Genomic DNA, 21,055 nt, shown 5'->3' on the forward strand with positions numbered 1-21,055 from the left:
AAATTATATATTAAATTAAGTTGGAGAGTTTCTACATCATCCCATTTATTTATATATTGACAACATTTCGGTTATCAAGCAATCTATTGCAACAAATTTTAATTTATTCACAAACAATTATTTACAATAAAATTAACCTGAATTATCATTTTATTATTTCAATCAAATTTTAACGTATACTATGCAAATATAATTTATACATAACGAACGTGACTAAGGAATCTAGAATTTGAGATAGGTTGATTTATTATGATTTTAATTTGAAAAATCTAAACACATCTCGTTTGAACCATTCTTTTGTTGGATTTCTATATAGTTTTTCCTGACCCAGAAATGAAATATTGAATTGTTTTTTTACTTTTGAATGGATAACGAGATTTAGATGGTAACCTGAAAATGGCTTGATCAGCCGAAAAGTTCTCAATACATATATAGATCCAATAGATGACCTTTCCTTCACCTTAAATGACTCGAAAATTTAATATTAACTCATAACAATACATTCATGAAAAATATACATGTTAGTGATGTAAAATATAGTCCATTGTTTTTACCTTTCTACTTATAAGAATTTCTAACACAAATGGTCAGCCTTACCTGAAAAAGCAAAAAAACAAAAATTAATTAATTTAATCTTCTAGTTAACTGGACCTAATTAATTTACTATTTATTTTATATGGATAGGGCACAATACAACATTTAATCCATAAATTTAAAGTTTTTATTTTGCTAATTTTGAGATGCATACTAAACAGGTTGAAACAAATAAACAACACCAACAAAACTTTCATTTCATTATTACATTTAACTGTTAAAAGAACAATCATATAAGTATAATTTGTTTTAGTTGCTAACATCAATCACTAAAATTAGAATTAAAAATATATTTATATTCTATAATTTATGACTAATATTTATTTCCATCTACTATTTAAACTAATCTATCATTTAGAATAATGATACTAGGTTTAAGTCAGAAAAAAGTTATATCCTTGTCTTAATTTTAATCTTCATTGGAGAACAAAAAAAATTATTTGAGAGTTGCTTTTATATACATAAAATGTTTTATAAAAGAGTTTAATTATAAAAAACAGTAACATTACTGAACGAAAAGCCGTAGAAAATCACACAGACAGACGAGATTGTGTATTTGTACGATATAATATGGAATATGTAAATAAAAATACTTTTTCCATTAATTTTTTATTCTACTCAATATGCTAATAAAAGCATATTACTTCATAAAAGAAAAAAAATGGTTTATTTGGTTTCTTTAAACCTATGGTTAAAGCGAAAACAGTAAAGTAAAAATGTTTAATAATCATAAATTGGTCTAAAATGGACATGGTGCTTTACCTCTGTGATACAGATATACTTTTAATGGAAATGGAAGTTAATATAAGTATAAACATCAATGGACATACTTTCATTTTATTTTTTTATACTTTTTATTTATTTTATTGTAGTTATTACTTTTTCTATTTATTTCTTATATCAGTTACTTTTTGTATACCTATTACTTTTTTTAATTTATCACCATTTATATTTATAACTTTTATTTTAATGTATTTATTTACTTGTAATAGTGTATTTATAACCTGTAAATATTTGAAAGAAGATCATTGTCCGTATGAAGTAGATAGCAGGAGGATTGTCGAGGTGCCGGTCAATAAAGCTATCAAAATAGTAAAAGAGAACTATTTATTAATAACTAATAACTATTAATAACTGATAAATAGTTCTCTTTTACTATTTCATATCGATCGCCACCCGGACTATTCTCCTACAATCAAATTAATCAGATTTTTAAAAATATAATTATTTTTATTTTTAATATTTTAAATATTTATTTGTTAAATAAATGGTATCTTATATTCGTTATAGGGGAAAAAATGTATTGCATTGAGAAAGATAACAATAATAATAAATATATATATAGGATGATGATAGAAAAGAAGGAAAAACAAAGTAAATTGAAAAAAAACGAGAATTTGTAAAGGAAGAAATATAAAAAAAAAAAATAAGAACAAAAAAAAAGTATTCTAGATTAACTATATATACTCAAAGTATATCTATCATAAGTTTAAAAGCAATTATTCAACTGCCTAAGCATGCTATGAATGAAGCAATCCGATGAAGTTGGGAAAAGGACATTTTACAATTAAGTGTTTTCCACTAGCTCATTTAGTGAAAATGTGTTGGAAAAGAGTCGTTAGAGGCAATAACCGCCCTTATCTTGAGCTATAATGCTTCATTCCAGCCCCCACAATAACAGGATGCTCGGCACATGTCTCGATGTCTTCCTATATAATAGGATATCTATATTGTCATCTATTGTAGGCTACTGGTGCTGATGTAGATATAGATATACGAGCCACCTCATGACATTCTCCATATCTAGTTGGACTGATGGACGACATCCTCAATGTACTCTCCGAGAAGAGATCGGACGGATCCCCACCTAATTGATGGGGCCGAAGGGGGCCAGAGGGGCGGAGGAGAGGGGGCTGGGGCAGGGCGATAACGAGAGGACAAAAGGCCTTGGAGACGTCGCGGCCCGGCTCTAATTGTCATCTCCAACGAGCTTCTTCCTCTGGCCTCCAAACTCCAAACCAAATGGTCATTAAGTCTTAGAGCGAGGGATTGGGTTCCAGCCAGTTCTAGTAGGTCCTAGCGCTAGTTCTCCATCTTGAGACTATCGGTAATTGATATGGGGGAGGTTTGACTAACATTTAACTGGGGCACAATATTCAAAGTCAAAGAAGTGAATTTAGATGAACAAAAACTTTACGATTGCCCCTGATGATCAGTTGTCCCCAAACTGGATGTCCAAGCGTTCGTCCAAGATATCGCAAGGGAATGCTATTTCCTAAAAATATTACAACAAAACAAAAAATAAATAAAATAAAAATAAAAAATATACAGTAAGTTCCACCATTTGCTTTGTACATTTTTTTTCTTTTCCTACTTATTCAACCACTAGGACAAGTGTATTACCACTTTATTTTTAGCCCGATAAGGGTGCCCCTGCAAAAAATGTTTGATGCATGCTGCCGTAGATGATCAACGTAAAATAGATTGTGAAATGTGAAATTTTGTCTCCTAAAAATATTTGTGTTCTAATAAAAAATACTACTATACAATTCATATTATATATATATATCCAATATGGGTATAACAAATACATTTTACCTTTAAAAAACTAATTTATTACAAAACGTTTTGATTACAAATAATTGATTAAACAGTATAAAACAATTCTAGTATTTTAAGCTATAATTGTTATGTATTACGATCATTATTGAACATTTTTATTACTTTAAGTCAATTTGTAAATTTATTTACTTTCATTTAAACAAAAAATTATTTTTCTTTTAATAATTATTATTTTATAAAGAAACTAATAATTATTTTATTATGAGCAATATCGAGGATTTTTATTGTTTAATGCCAATTTGTCCACAAAAAAAAATATTAAGACGATTAAATGAATAAATAATGCAAATGTTTTTATTTTTTTGTAGAGAATTGGAGCATTTCCTTAATGAAATTGTTTACCTTTTGAAGTTTGCTGTAACCTTCTTCAATAATGCTAAATTCTTATGGTGCACCCAATATAAACCATTATCATTATCCTGATCATATTTTTTAAAACTAAAAATATTTTTCTCCCCCAAACTTTCCATTTATATTGAGGTTTTCTTGGGCTCTTCCCTATACTTGAAATTATTTTTAATAATGTTTATAACTTTACTAAATTACATCTCATACTTATATTTATGTTGCTCATGACTCCAGTTCAACAAAAAAATTCGTAGACAAACCATCTTTGGAATTTAATTCCTCCTGATTGGTCCCGCAAGGAGTCCAGCTAATACCACTTGATTGCTTTCCCTCAGTGCTCCCAATCTTAAGAGAAAAATCGATTTTTACCAAATTGAGTTACGTTCGATTCATTTTTCATAAAAGAGGAAAGACCAGCAATAACAACAATAATTTACAGCTTTATTATTCACATCAAAATCTGATCAGTTATTTTTATTATTATCATTATTTATTTAATTTATTATTTTTTAAAAATAATTATCAATTTATTTATTTTTTTACTTTATTTTCATTTTAGTAGTTGTTAACTAAAATATTAATTTTATGACTTTAGATCAATTCATATTGCACATAGCTACCTTAAAAATTGTATAGTCTCCACAACGCCCTAATAGTCTGAACTGTAATATTTACATTTTACATATCGCACTAGTATTTCTAAAGTGACATAAGTCTAAAACTTACATTTCTGGAAATGAAACACTCTTGCCTATGGAGGGGGAATAGCATTAAGGCAGCAAGAGTGACACAAGTGCCCTCTAGCGGACAAGCTCTGAAGCTAGGTTGATACAGTTTTGATGATTCATTAAGATATATTTACCAATTTCTTTCATAGTCATAACTCAAAAACACCGATTTTTGAGTTGTTTCACTTTAGAAATACTAGTGCGATATATCTATCATTTTTATGTGTTATTCTGGCACCGACTAATAAATGTTGTCACCTTATCTGACCATCATACTGGATGTAATTTTTTAAATGAATTAAATAAAAAAATCCTGCCTACCTAAGCTTTGGTTTACCCCTCGGAAGTTCACCATCGGATCTTTATTTATTAACATTTTAGTGATCAGTTGATTACTACGCCCAACAACTCAACACGTCCATCTTATTTACCGCATTGCTATTTCCTGAATTATATTTATAGTTTTTAATAGTAAGCAATTTTTTTATTCTATTTATTGAAATTTACAACTGTATTTAAATAATATACATTTAGTAAATATGATGTCAGATTACAATTGTATAATACAGACATGAAAAAAAACTACCTTTGGCAGCACTGTAAAAACATTTCTACATTACAAGGTCTCAAGTCTATCTTCTATTCAGGCACTTAGGAGAATTGTCAGCAATGGAAGAGGAACCAAGGTTAGATAGCAATGGGTGTTTAGGGAGTTTATAATGGAAGGTTTGGTATCAGGATCGCCCTAGATCGGTTACATATTGAACATGAAGGTTAATATTTATAGATGATTTTATGAAAATTAAAAAAATATATATAATTAAAATAAAAATTAATTTAAAAGCAAGCCAATTAAACAAATAAACATGAATTTAAATGATGAAGAAATGAATAGTTACCTATTAGTCGTAGATACCTAGTTTTTGTATCGACTTGTGTCAGAAATGGTAATATTAGTATATAGTAGTTTTGTTGCATAAATATGACAACTCTTTAATCTTAAGTTACATAACATATTTGAAATTCTGGTAAATGATCCGTATTTTTCAGTAGTTAGGGGTGACATGTAAAGCTCCAGACAGGAACAGAATGAGCTATTGTAGGGTGTATAATTGTTATGAAATGATCACTTTTTTCAGAATTTCATTTAAAGTATGGGATTTATTTTGTTAAAGATTTTTTTTAGCTTTATTACATTTTTTTTATATTTTGAAAACGTAATAGATTTGTCCAGTTCTAAGCGTAAGTAAATACAAATTTCTGATACTATAGGATTGTTATGCCATTAGCAACTATATTTTGATTTATAGACGGTCTCCTTTCAGTGTATGTGATAGATTGTGTATTTGGTTCGTTCACATTAATCTTCCATTTTTAAAATGAACTTTTTTTAAGAGTCTAAAACCCGTTTACTATTATATCTATTTTACATGACGATGCTTAAATAGTTGCGTCGTCAGCAAAGAGCTATCTACAGCTGGGTGTGATGAAAGGTCTAAGAAATATATATATATGTTGAATAAGATAGGGAAAAGGGAGCAGCCTTGCGGAAGACCAGCTGATAGCTAGTGGGTTTTTTTATGTTAGTATTATTTACTAAAAGTACATAAATGTTTACACAACCCAAATGTTAATTATCTTTATGACAGACACCATATTTCAGTTTATCTTTATAGCAGTGCAGTAAACATTAAAAGTAATTTCCGTGCCTCATAATCAAGGGTCTCCCTCTTGTCCGGTCTTAAACTTTTATCGCCTGGCAGTTTCTTCAGATATTGCATTTTTAATGATTAATGTTAAGTGCTAATCAAACCAAGAACGTATTTGATTAAAATATTCATCACTTAATCTAGGCATTACTCACTTTTTCAGTTAAGCCCTTCTTTATTAACTACAATGTGATTAAATTATATTTTATTAGACTCGTAAAAAAGATTATAAGTTTTACTTTAACTACATAATTAAATTATTATATATGATCCTTGCATAAAAGAAAAAGTATCAATAATATTTGTTTGGACGTTAACAAAAGATAAATTCGTACGAATAGTATACTGCGAAAAATTTTGGATAAATTAAGTTTTCCCTACAACAATATAAATCGGCAAAATACCTCTAAGACCCAAAGATTGATCTGTTGAATAGCTGGCAAAAGAAAAACTTTTTTTTTTAACTGTTTACAATGTATTTATGATATATGCTCTTTGATCATGCTTAAATAATTTATGATTCACGTTTATGTTCACTTTACAAACAACTACTACTCTCTAATGAGTACAAATTCACTAAAAAAGCATGTTGAAATCAGATCGCTCTCATATTCTTCACTAAAGTTGATATAATTAGCTCTTATTATACTATGTAAACCACCATATTAATATTGATTTTGTAAATTTCTATTGACATTACATTTCAACTCAAAAAATCGGAAAAATTTGGGGTTAGCAGAGAACAGCTGTATTTTTTATAATCTCATTTATAGTCATTAAAAAGTTACGATAGATGTTGCAAAACTTATTGAGATATCATCCAAATATAAGAATTAGCACTTTTTAAAAATCTCTCATTTTTATCCTTTTTTTTTTGTTTTTAGACATATTAATCACTGGAATCATGGAGACATGATTTACTATTTTTTTCACGTGTTTTAATTAAAATATTGTTATTAATAGGAGAACTTCGTCGATGGAGAGATCAAATAAGAACAATACAAATCACATAATTAAGATATTTTACATTATTTACTTCCATAATCACAATCAGGTAGGTCTTATCCTCGTAGAAATTGTTTGGCAGGACTTAAATGCCAATTTTTCAAAATGTTTTCCTCTAAATTACCCTGAAAATTAAAATTTCGCAAAACCAAATATGAAATAAGATATCAATGGCCAGAATTTTCTAATATGACTTTTATGGAAAATGCTATGATTGGAGTTAATTTGCCAACTAAAAGGCTCATTAGATAAATGAGTCCGAAAAAGGATTGTCATAGAAAATAATGGAAAAATAAAGGAGCAAGGATTAATTTCTATTTAAAGCAGAGAGAAAACTGAAAGTTGTGCAATCTTATTTTCTATCCATGTTTTTGCCATACACCCACTTAGTTCAAAATGAGAGGTCGAAGGAGGAGCTTTCCAGGACACTATTGGATTTCTTTTTAACTTATTTTGTTTACAAAATGAAGGTAGGGCTCCTTAATTATTCAATTAATTGAAAATTTCATGATATGTTTCGTTAAGATTTCCAATCTCTCTTTTAGAATTTATTGTATTATTTCAATTTTCAGTTAGCATAATGTATTCTAATAGTTTTCTTCTAAAAGAATTCTTTATAACGTCCAGAAGATCGAAGTGTACATTTTACACAAGGTGTAGAAATACAGTTTTTTTTTATAATACATCGGATAATTAAAATCTTGCGAACTGTTACAGAAATTTGGAATATATGTGTATAGAATAAAAAAAGTGATATATTTTTGTTATTATTTAGTTTGATATTAAATAAGGTGGATTTAATTGGGCGTAAAATGTTTTTTATATAATATTTAATAATTCAAAATGGATCCCACTAAATAAAACAGTCACAATAAAGTTTTTTTGTATAAATAATTTCTACAGATCTATTATGCATTTGAATCTCTACTGATTCACCTCATCTCTACTATCCCATCCCAGTTTTCTAGTTTTCGCGTTCCTTTTATGCTCTATTGTCTGTCATACAGCAGGTAACTTATTCCTCTAACCGGAGTTTTCCCAGCCGGTGGCGTATATTAATTATTCTTCTGCGTTATGAGGTCCTGAGAAAGCTTCCTTATTCAACTCTTCAGTTTTCTCCTCCCACCCTTGAACGAAAGTTCTCTAATCCTGGGAAACTAGGGCTAAGTACCGTTCACTTTTTCGACAAATTATTTATAAGTAAAATATTCACTTTAAGATATTTTTTAACCACTACCTTAATTTACCTTAACGAACTAAAGATAGTCAAACGACTAATTGAAAATCCTCATACTAGACTAAAAAGACAGGAAAGTGCTCATCGATTCTGAATATTACAACACTTACAATTAAATACATCATTTAATTAACTATTAATTAAGACTCATTTCGATGACTATAATAATGTTTATTTTAAATCACGTTGTTGAGTTTTGGGGCTCCAATAAGTCACCAAATACCACTCATATCTAATCCAAAATTCTTTTGGTATTCTCACAACTTCTTAATTTGTTACGTATAAAATCATCCATAATGATCTCATTATCCTTATATTGCCAATTTGGCCCTAACCAGATATCAATCCTACAATGATTAACTCCTTAACCACAAAAACCTACTTATTTCTAACCCTACTTCCTATTTTATTCCAAGAATAATATTTAATACCATATTTTACGATTACCTTTTCATCTTCGGTGAAATTGTTAGTTAAGTTTTCCATTATAATCTGTCGCAGTTGAGACATTCTCAGCTTACAAATTAATAAGTTCATTGTTGAACATAATGAAGTCCTGCAGACGCATTCATGTGGTTTCACTTAACCCACTTTCAGTTAACTTGTTATGCTAAGTGCATTTGAAATTATTGCAATACTTTAAGTAGAAAAATATATTCTCGTCAACTTGATATCCATGACACGATTTTTTTTTCAGAACACTTTAAAAAGAAAAAATATTTAGTAACCTGTACTACTGCAATCTGATGGTCAAGGACCCACTGGTTGGTAAGGTTTTACTATTTCTTGACAAAAGGTCAGCAGCCATCATGAATCACTAAATGGTGAAGGAACATGTACTAACTTTATAGAGGTCAGATAAATATTTTTGTAAAGGAAATTGATAAATAGTCAAAGGATTAATTTATTCTTTCTGATTTTTATGTGATATCTATTAATACTGGTTATTTTTCGATATTAAAATACAATTCATTGAATCAGGGGGTCTTATTAAATGCTTTAATTAAAATTCCATGACTGAAGATAATTTTTGGAACAACTTCAGTTCAGTTACAACACTACATGGTACAAAGCAATTTACATAATTGAATTTACATGCGTCGGAAATATTTGTTTTTGCATGTATAAATTTAATCACAGTGAGACAACGTTACAATAAAGAACTGAAACGTCTAAAATTGGACATTGACTCTGGTTGCACTAAAGCATCGTATACAATGGGTTAACGCAGTTTACTAAAAATATTACAAAAAAAAAAAAAACAAAAAAAAAAAGATGCGATATGTGCCGAAATGTATAGTTTCTGAGACATATATTTTATACAATGTATGGCCTCGTTTCAATATTCGTCTATCGTCCTCCACTACTAGTTTTAATGTATTTCTTTATATCATTGAGACAGTTTTGCTACTTTGATATTGTTTGACACATCGCTATTACATGGAGATTGTAATCCGGGGCAGACTTGAGCAATCTGTCAGAGAACACAGAACTAGTTCCCAAGAAACTTGAAGTGACATCTTGATTTATATCAGTAACGACAAGAAGTGGGTGGGTACTGTTTGAATCATCTCCAACATTACTTATTTGGTGGGACAAAAAGCAATAATCTGATAAGGGATGCAAGCTATCAACTATAGAAAGTGTATAAACCTCCACGATAAGGACGAAAATCATAATGCAGTCGAAATGGTTTTGGGAGACAGCCTTCATTTTTTACGTGAGGAAAACATGGTCGGAGTTGCAGTCAGTTGAGTTATAATAGACAAAAAAGGTAGAAATTATTTTGTTAGTACAGATGTTTCAGTTTTAATTTTAGGCCTTCATAAGAGCTAAAAAACAAAAAACGAGGTAGCGATCATAATATAATGAAAAAAAAATAGTATAAAAATAAATCAAGAAGATAGCATATAACGCTAAAAGGAGATGATATATTGTAAAAGTAACAATTTATACAAAAATATAACAAATGTTGAAAATATTATAAAAAGAAAAAATAATTAAAATCCAAGCAGGGACTATTGAAATTAACGTAATAAGAAATGTGAGAATGCAAACTATATAAATAATGCATTGTGAAAAATGAACCTATATAGGTAAAATAACATAAGTTAAAACGAAGTAAGTAATAAAACTGAAAATAATTAAAGGTGATAAACAGAAGTAAATAACGTATGTAAGGAAAGGTAAATAAATAAAAAATTAATAAGAGAAGGAGGGGTAAGAGGAGAAAATTAAAATGAACAGAGATACTCATTTTACTCCCTGTATATCCACCAACCTACGGTCAACAATAAACAGATCCTTATCTTTTATTTATTTTTTAAACCTTACCATTTCTAACATAAAGAAGTGCGCTATCCTGTAGGTAACTTTTTCTAATACGAGTGAGAGAGACGAGTTTTTATTCCGTGAGACAACTACGAAATAAAAGCCTCCCTCTGATACAACAGCCTCTAGGAGGAAGATCCATTTTGAAACATTTAGCCTTTTCTGGCTCATGTTTACCTCGCTCTCCAGCAATTTCAGATTTTAGATACATTCCTATGTATACGAGTAATTGTTATAGGAAGAAATAGTTTACCTTCATTTATATGACAGTTACTAAACATTGGTTCTAAATTTTTAATTATTTATATTCTAACAGTTGAGAGAAAAAATATTACTCTCATAAGGCACTTCTCAAATACAAACTCAACTCTCATAAAAACCTTTAATCCTTCAACTACATTTTAAAAGGGTCAAGTTTATTTAACGTGAGACCGCCAGGAAATAAATTAAAGTCGCCCGGATTTACAATTGACACTACTGCTGTTAGGTAGTTGAACGTGGCGCCTCAACTCCACCGGCTAGAGATGGCCCGGCAGTTCAGGCAATATGAATATGTAATAAAAAATAATTACATTTTACTGAAAGTTTGTATCAATAAATAATAATTATTTGTGGCATATATACCGCCCCAGTTTGCAATACATTGTATTATATGGCCTCCATTGCATTTCACCCCATTCCAACCCTTAAATGCCTTAAATGCCCTCTGATGGCCAGATGGTACTTCAACTGTCCATTGGAGATCTCCTAGTCAATTAGTTCTAGATAAGGAAAGTTCTCTAATTAATTGCTTAACCTGCCTCAAGTCAGCACTTGGTCTACATTCCTTTTATTCTTCTTTCAAAGTTCTTTTGCAGGGCTATTTACTTTTATTCTTTCTGGAGTTTCACAGTCAAGTGTTCTTCCTTACAAGTAAAATCTTCAGAATTTGAAGTTTTACATTTAAAAAAATACAGAATTAAAAAAAAATCTGTCTCTCTGTTATTTCCTCCAAGACTAAGCCGATTTTGTTTCGAGATTTATCATCAAAATCTTAGTTAACCCCAGGATGATTACCGGAAATCGAAATTATAATCTGCCATTTTCTTTTATAACAACACTTTTAGCAGATTTATGAAGAAAGAGGAAAAAGCTATGGTATTTTAAATAATAAAAAAGCTAAAAGAATTCTCCTAATATTGCTTTTTGCAAAATTAATACTAAAACAGACATTTAATAATGTAATAATTATTATTAATAATAATTTTTTGTTATAACTTGTATTTCATTTAGAGTAACTAAAAATGATATAGAAATTTCAATAGAAGTGGTTCAATTCCAACCTAGGTCAGTTAATATTTATTTGTCAGTGCACAAAAAAAAAAATTCTCTCATATGTAATTTTCAATTTTTACGTAATTCAGTCATTTTAATGGGCGCATGACATTGCGAAGACAGTATGAAACTATGTTAACATAAAACAAAATACAAGACTGCAAAATTTTCTGATGGGCCTGTTATGCTTTGTACCGATAAATATTTTCCTTGATCCTTTTTCTCTACCACCTATTGCAGTTATGTAGGTATATTCTTGTATTTTAAAATGCAATTATATTACTATTTTTGATATTCAATAGTAGTTTTCTTTTCATCCTCTCCCTTAAGGATTAACTCTGAACAAAAAAAAAAATAAATATTTTGAAGAAAAATAGCCTGAATAAGAGTAAAATGGTGATCCACAACGAGAGGTCAACTATACCTTGGCTATAGGAAGTGCAGCTCATCGATTAGGAATAGTACTTCGTAGTTTCAAGGATTGACGGTTTCCAAGGCAACTAAATTATAATAGTTATCTCCAGGAAAATAATGTACGGTTCGCCATTGATCGCTTCCTGTAGCTGAAGCGTGCTTAGGTTTTTAATACAGAAAAATGAAGCATAAAATAGTATTATCTTGATCCACGAACTCTGTTTATATCTTTTTAAAAATATTTTCTTCAATAGACCTACGTACAGAAATACTAAGTATCTCGAAGGTATTTTACAACATTATCATTAAAACTACAAGTGGTCAGACCTAGGGGGAACAATTTTCCAGGATTTATTATAGTATAAATTACTATCCATCTTGAATTTATCATCATCCTTTTGTATCTCCATTTTCCATATTGCAAAACAAACCACACAATATTGTATTTTTGTTATGTTGAAAACTGACACCAGAGCTACTCATTATTATGACGGTTTATATCCTTCTAATTCAATACATCTATCTGTCACCACCCTTCCAATATTTGCTAAGAGATAATGCACAATGCACAAGACGTGTGAAACACTACATTTTAATATTTTGTATCGATTGAAGTACATTTCCACAAATTAGAAAATCTCTGGAAATAAAGTATTTGCCATTAATTAGAAAATTTGTCAATTAATTAATAGATATCATAGAACAATTAAGTGGCCAAAAGTGTTTAAAATAAACTACTAGCACGCATTATGTTGATTGAATATATTTTGGACATCAATTTATATCATAATTTTATTACTATTCTTTTCATTTTTTTTTTTTTTTTTTATGGAAAACCGCGAGGTTAGGAAATTTCAGTTGTCTTCATTAAAATGTCCATTTTAATAATTAAAAAAATAAATTGAGTAAAAATAATTAAAGAAAGAATGGATTCTCCAGAAGGAATAAATTGTTAGGAACCGGGTCAGATAAGAGAATCAAATTGCCTATCCGTAGTATAGGAGCAATGACCCATTTCAAATAGCCAAGGCTAAGCTGCCATATCATGAATACGCGACAGCTTTTTAAGAAGTATTACAACATAATGATTTAGAAATGACAGATGAATGATACGTGTAGGTAGCGAATAATATGCAAGGACATTGGCATACAATGCATCAGAGGCACTGAAGACTAGGACGGAGTAACGTGGAGACGAGCTCTGACTGGCAGAACCGGTCTTCGCGGTCAAGGTGAGGCCGACCAATCAGGAGTCGTCTTTCTTTTTCCATCCGCAAGACCCGGCCATTAGCAAGCCACCTTTTAAAAATAAACCCAATCCCAAAGAGGTCCTTCCTCAAGCCGGTTTTAGATTATCCTCGTTCTATCCTCTCTTGATGACTCTCTGATGAAAGGCTGTAGGTGGTTGTTTAGTCTTCGAGCTCTTTTGCGCTCATCAATCGTCCAACAATAGTTCATCTCTGCAACTACTTTTTTTTCCAACCAATCAATACGAGAATAAGTTCAGATTTTCTTTCCTCCAAAAATATTTATTATCAAGTACAAAATATAAATAGAAGAATATATTCAAGTTCTGAACCCTAGAATGAATTAGACCTACATGGAATTAGAGATATTTTAAGGTTGATGCACTGAGTGTGGAGAAGCGCAGGCACCAATTGCGCTTCAATTATATGTTGAGGGGGGAGGGTCCGCTTTCCTGGTGTTCGGATTTTAATTTTTTTTTCTCACCCCCCCAATTAATTTTACTATTTCAAACAAAAATAGGAATATGTATACAATAATAGACGTAAATATCCTTTCATACCGCGAAGGGCATTTTAAGATAGGTTGTGGGATCCGCTGTGTGCAGGTGAGCACTGTGGCGCTTAATTGTCGTCTGCGTTATCACGTGTGGCAAGGACTTCTCTAGATTTGCATGCATCGACTCACACCTTAGTAGCAGGTATAATATCAAAGAAGCGAGTAAAGAATTGTTCTGTGTTGGCAGTTAGTATAGTCCCGTGTACAAGATAAGAGTAAGTATTACGAAAGCCTATGACAGTTGTAAATGGATACAGCACTTACCGTCATAGCTGTTATCAAGGCTGATGAAATTAAAAACCTTAGATAGATTAAATATTAAGTTCAGAAATAATGAACAGTTTGCTGTTGCACTGACGAAATGGGAACAGTTTTTTTTTTGTTCAATAGTCATTACATGAGACCGGATTTTTCGTGCCATTGCATCTTTTTTTTCCTAGCTTTAAGTTCCATCATACCTCGACAGAAGTTTTAATCATTGAAAAGATATTCAAAAACACTAATTGTTAATTACACACAATTATACGTTTTGAAGGTGTTTGTGGCAATTTTGCACATCGTGCTCGTCACAATCTTTTTGGACAAAATTTTATTTTATTAAAATTAAGAACTTGAAAAATTGGATTCGAGCCTTTTCTATTAAAATATTAAACCATTTAATACACTTAGCTTCCTTATAGCTCTACAATCATGTACAGATTTTTAGTTGTTAATCAGAGTAGTAATATTTTATGTATTAGTATAATAAATTAAACAACAAAGTTATTTGTTATTGTAGGATTTGGGTGTTTTATACACATTTTAAGTTTATACTGCACGATTTTGCACGTTTTGTATTTTTTTATTTTACGACAAACCGGTATTTGGTTAGCACGAAAATCCGGTCTCTAGTCAATAGGCTTGTGCGGTAGTGTGACAGTAAATGTGACAGTAATCCATTAGGCTAACCCTGATAGTGTGAAAGTATATCCACGACGATAAATGTTGCCATGACAGCAACTATCATAGAAGTGCCGCCTTGGCTGAATTAAGTCCTGATATCTAGCTTCACATATCCATAAAAAATTGTTTTCTTTATCTATAATAACAATTAAAATTCTCAAAAATAAAATATAAAAAAATTCTATCCAGACCGCTGGACTTATTTTTCTTTCTTGCTTTCAGAAAAAAAAAGAAAAATAAACCTCTTAATTTTCAAATCCGAAAGATTCTGGGATACTATATTAATAACAAAATTTCCTAAGTGTATTGAAGAATTTTAACAATTTGACCCACCCACTGTACTAAAACAAATTACGTGCTGAGAAAGGAGATAAAGATAAAGTAATCACGTAAAATTCAAATATATTAAATATTAACGTGTTTTATTATAACTTGTTGCCTAGAAAGAATAATTAATATAATTGTGGAATGTCAAAATATGTGAAATAAATAAATTGTTTATTTTAGGGATGTATAACTTATTTTTTTATGCAATCGTTAACAACGAGACGAGATTTAAAATAGACACGTGCTAGGATAAGAAGAGGAATCTTGAAACTTTTATAAATCCTAGCCAGAGGCAATAAATCTCTAAACTTTATATAAAGTTTTATTATAGCCCATAAATAACGATACGTCGGGCCCATCAAAGGAACTTTGCCCATAACGCTATCTGCATATTCTCTAATAATTCCCTTAAGCCTAGTTAAAATATCATATGAAGAATGTTCTGAAGTATTCTTCAGAAAAATATTTAATTAAAAATTTAAAATAAGTGTGGAGTAATAAAATGTAAATTTTAATGAAGTAAACCTAAGTTAGGAAAAGTTTAAGTTCTAACTCCTTATAAAAAGTAGTTAACCTTCGCTCTCTTGGTAATACTAAAAAAGGCGATCCGACTTTTATAGAGTCATGCTCGCACTTTAACTAATCAATAAAGAAGAGGTTAATTTAAAATATTTTTAAATAATAATAGATCACTTTAAAATAAACAATTTAATACATAACACCAAATCATATTTAAAAAAGATTTACAATTAAATAAACATAGCCCGCTAGGCTTTTAATTTTTTGGAAAATAATTACTACCTATGAAGTTTCAAATTAATTTTTTTTTTATTACTCCCATTAGTCAATTTGGGACTATGAAGTCATAAATGTTACATCTAGGTAGGGTGGCAAAAGATTTGTAGCTCATAATTTCGAAATGTTCGAAGCATGTAAAACATTTGATTTAATTGGTATAGCCTAAATATAATTCAAAACCTTTCAAATTTCAAATAATAATAATATAAAAATAAAAGGGGTATTTTATATATAAAAAAATAAAGCAATAAAACTAAATAAGGTGTATTCTACAAAAGACAATATATATCCACTTTTTAAAATTAATGTTTGTTTTTTTTTTAATTAACTAGAATTCTATAACTAAAATTTATATAGTTTATTTCAAAATGTTAATTATATTTCACGATATAAAATAAAATACATTCCTATTCAAGGCGAGGGAATCTCCTTTACTGGTTTTTATGTAGGTAAAGACAAGTTGTAGTGTGTCCCTATACTTGTTGAAAATGTATTACACCTTCTTTGAAAGGAATTAGCTTTTTCGATTGCATGTTTTGGTAAAAGGCGAGACACGATATACTTACAGGTTTTCCTGATTAATTATTTGAGTACGTCTGTTTTGTAGTCGGTGACGTTAAAGTCAGGAAACTAAGTCGGTTTTCATGCTAAGACATTTATTTGGAGTCTATTTGTATTCAGATGGCGAGAGTGGCTGAGCCGTTACACACTCCTTTATATTCCAAAGAGGATGTGGAAACAATTTCGCCCTATCTGTTTCCCCAGGGGGAGGGGGCGCACTGGCTGCCTTATATATTGTGCTTCCCTTCAAGATGTCCTAAGGACCTCCGGCCCCGGGGTCTCATATTGCCCGAGGTACTCTCCGGACCTACTTCAACAGGATTAAGCCAGGGCATTCCCGGAATGGGGTAGTGGGCGTAACATTATCCCTCCTGAGGTCAAGGTGGAAATTGAATCATTTTATACATCTCAACTAAATGACACCACACTACCTATCATATTACCATTTTATTTTAATAACTAATTATTATTAATAATCCAATAAAATTTTAATAAGATATAATAAATAGGAAATTTTTTTTTAAATATTTATTTATTGCTATTTACAACTGTATATTATAATGCATTTAGTAAATCTGATCTATGTTAAATTGGAGTGTTACAGGCGTGTAGAGAAACTACCCATTGGTAGCACTCTAATAGGAAAAATTAAACGTAAAAATAAACGTTTATTTTCTCTCAAAGTTACCCTACCGGTTAAAAGCGGTTTGAAACAAGTCCAGTATAAAATAATTAAATGGTCTTATAAATTTGTAGGTGATACAAAGATAAAAAAAGAATTTAAATCTTAGGCGATATTTTTTTTTAGGCAAAATATAATGGATTCGTAACACATTTTTGATGTTTGATATTTATTGATATAATGAATCATCAATAATTCAAAGTGAACTTGATCCTAGATTGTTTAGAAGTTTAATGCTTGAAGTATTAGTAGTATTTATACAATATTTATACCGACAAGACAACTAAAATTAACAATATTAAAATTTAACCCAAAATACAATAAAATTCTTACAATGCGACATACAACTTGAGATTACCCCCTTTCTGGTCCTTTCTGACATACCGGGGATTTATCCGAAGGGTACCACACTATAAAGGATAACAGCATGGTGAAGGATGAAGTTTTCATTTCATGGGACCACAACAGAAATAAAAATCGACAACGCAGTTCCCAGGTTGCAAAGACCTACGCCTCAAATATATAAATAACATTCTTTTAAATCCGATACATTGAACTTTTGGTATTATCTTTTGTTATGCCTCTTTCGATCTGGATGCTTAATACACCCGTAGGTATGCATAATGGTTTTTACAAAATAACAGACATGATTTGCATTAAACCCCTCTGTCTGTGCCATTATCGTCGAAATCTCAGCAGTTCAATCACCTTAGAAATAGTCTTACACCAGAAAACACAGCGTGAAAGTGAAAATGCTATTTTATGGTTGACTAGTGCTGCTTCGACTTGATCGGCAGAATTATTCATATAAAAAGAAAAAAAATGTAAACTCTGTGGAGAAGGAAATGATGGCCGCTCCTCTTAAAGCTCTCTTCCCCGGGCTGTCATTTTACGCTGCCTAGTCACATTAAGCACGCTTTCGACAATTATTACATACTGTTTCAAACAAGAGAGCATCGAACTTTTATGGACCAATAAGTCCATAAATATGGGCCATTACCAAGGAAATGCTAATTTTTAGTAATGAGTTTTCAAAAAATTCATCGATTCTGTGAACGTCTTTTGGCCGAACATTAAGGCTGCGATGGGAGGGTAATGCAAGATTATGGCCGAATCAGTTGATATGAGAATGAGGTGGTGTAAAACGGATTCCTCACTGCCAAAATTATTATCAATATGTTCATGTATCCTTTATATTTATTTGAAGCCCATTTTGTTTATTATTAATCCTCAATTTTGTAGTCTTCATATTCCTTCAATAACAAATTCATTTGAAACCTCTCAGCAGATGATTGATTGTGGTTGGTTCTCTGACTATTGTAAAGTGTTTTCAATGTTTTCTGAGTTGTATATTATTGTTCATGATCTGTTTTTAGAATTCTGATCTCTTTCTCGATTTGGTGATTAAATAGTATATAAGAAAGATGGTTTGAGTACAATCTAAATCTAGGAGTCACCTTTGATCACGTAACATGGAATAGGCACATTTACTAAATAGCCCGAAAAAACATTTCAATCCTTAAACAGTTCCTAAGATCCCGTGATTCATTTCCTCGAAGTACCCGCCACCTTCTAGTATCCTCCTTTATTTTCCTATATCTCAACTACGGATGCTTAGTGTATGGAGGACTGTCTATTGAACAAGAGATGAGATTAAAAAAATTAATAACCTGCTTTATAAGATTTATCTTTTGTATTCCCAATCGCTCTCACATCCCTCCGAGCAAAGTTCGCTCTATCCCATATCCGAAATGTATTCCTCCTTGGTACATTTATATTTCAAACACTAATAACCAAAAAATCTGCCTGTATCATTGAACTCCTCATCCTATGTTTATCCATTCACCTATTAAACAAAAAATAATAGAACTCCTGATTTATATCCATCCGTAAAGCTTCTACCTTATCATCTAAACACCAATTATATATACATCTCCTCGATTATCCGTGAACTTGTAAATAATAAACAGCAATATAAGCTTGGATAAATATGTATCTTTTGTTTATATAAATATTGTAATGATTTTATTTAACGAAGTTCAAAATTGGTTAATGTAGCCAGACAAAAAAATAATAATATCCAAATTGTTATTCTTAGTGCCCCACAATAAAGAAAGATTTTCATTTTATTTCCCACAATAGATTTACTTAAAGGTCAAAAAGCATATCTGTAAGATTAAAATCACTTTTTAAATTTAAAATAAAATTTCTAAATCAGAAAGATTTTGTGTAGCACAATGACAAGATAGCTACGTAACTAAATATTCTACTTGATATAAAACTTAAACCTCACATGGTAGTATCAATTCTAAAACATACAAGTAAATAATAATTGAATGTGGATAATACATCCATGGGACAGACCACCATTCCACATTCCAGGACAATCAGTTTTTAAAGCATTTGTCTAAGACTTAAAAATTGTTATTTTCCCAATAATTACCCCTAAGTACTGTAGAGTTAAAAGATCTACAATTTTATTTTTACTCTTCTTGGCAGTATTATTTCAAGACTGTTCTTTATCCTTATGAATACATTTTCGAAATGTTGACTGTTTTGTAATTTATTGGTGTTTGAGAGACAATGGTCTTATTTTTGGAATCTTATAATTATGTCCCAACAATTTCTTTTTATATTTGTTTTCAATTTTGTATAAAAATATTCGACTTACAAAGTATTTATTAGAATTGTTCTATTACAGCAATTACACTCTGTGATCAGTGAAGTTATCAATTGACTTGTTGCTCAAAGAGCTAAGGACAGCTTTGAATAACCTTTGACCGTTAGCGAAGACCCTCCTTGGCATTTAGTGAAGCTAAGAGAACTCAAACTTTCGAAAGTCCGTGAGAGACTGTCGTTGTTCGATTGTAACAGCGATAACGGCCAAGAAATCCCTCTAACGGTCAATATAGACTATAGCCGTTGTCTCTATAACCAAAGAGATTTTTAAATACAATTTTAACCAGAACCTATAACTTGATGTTTTTGGTTTATTATTTAGTTCCTCTAAAGAAAGCCACGTATGAAGTAATTAAAGTAGGGATCCTCAACCCTGTGCTCGCTAAAATGACCTATACTAGCAGGCTCTGAAACCGTTATTAACTGTAAACTGGTTTTTAATAAACTTCATAGTAACAATTACGGCAATTTTTTTTATAAGTTGCTGCATAAATTTAAGGGATTTTTATTTAAAGTTAACGGATGACTGCTATTAAAGATTTCCTATAAAAAGACTACTTCAGAAGACATAAATATTTTAATAATTTTTGTATTAATGTTTAATTTAGAATATATATATATATAATAGTAATAATAATTATGAGAGATAGTTGACCGTGGATGATAAATGAGGAGAAGATGGTTGGGGGTGCGGTCAATGAAACACAAATAAGTATGACTAAAATAAGTTAGTCATACTTATTTGTGTTTCATTAATAGTAATAATAGTTAATTGGTCCATGACAACTACGATAGAGTAAACTATATTAAAGCTGCTGTCATGACAGTGCCGTTGCATTGAACCCTGCATGATAGTGATAAATAGGAGAGGTGAAGGAACTGTAACATTAAACTCAGTTTACACGCCGAAAATTTAAAAACGGTGCAACAGTCGAAGCAACTGCAAGGTTTGTAGTGTAAA

At 30.4% G+C, this 21,055-nt stretch overlaps 1 protein-coding gene across 1 annotated transcript in view; it reads right to left on the reverse strand.

The window, feature by feature from the left end:
- Nucleotides 1-21,055, reverse strand: part of mgl (megalin) — a 397,380-nt gene that overhangs the window by 290,221 nt on the left and 86,104 nt on the right. The gene's annotated exons all lie outside the window — the stretch shown is intronic.

Source organism: Halyomorpha halys, unplaced genomic scaffold (genome assembly GCF_000696795.3).
Source record: "Halyomorpha halys isolate HHAL.00 unplaced genomic scaffold, Hhal_1.1 Scaffold490.1, whole genome shotgun sequence".
Classification (NCBI taxonomy): Eukaryota; Metazoa; Arthropoda; class Insecta; order Hemiptera; family Pentatomidae; genus Halyomorpha; species Halyomorpha halys.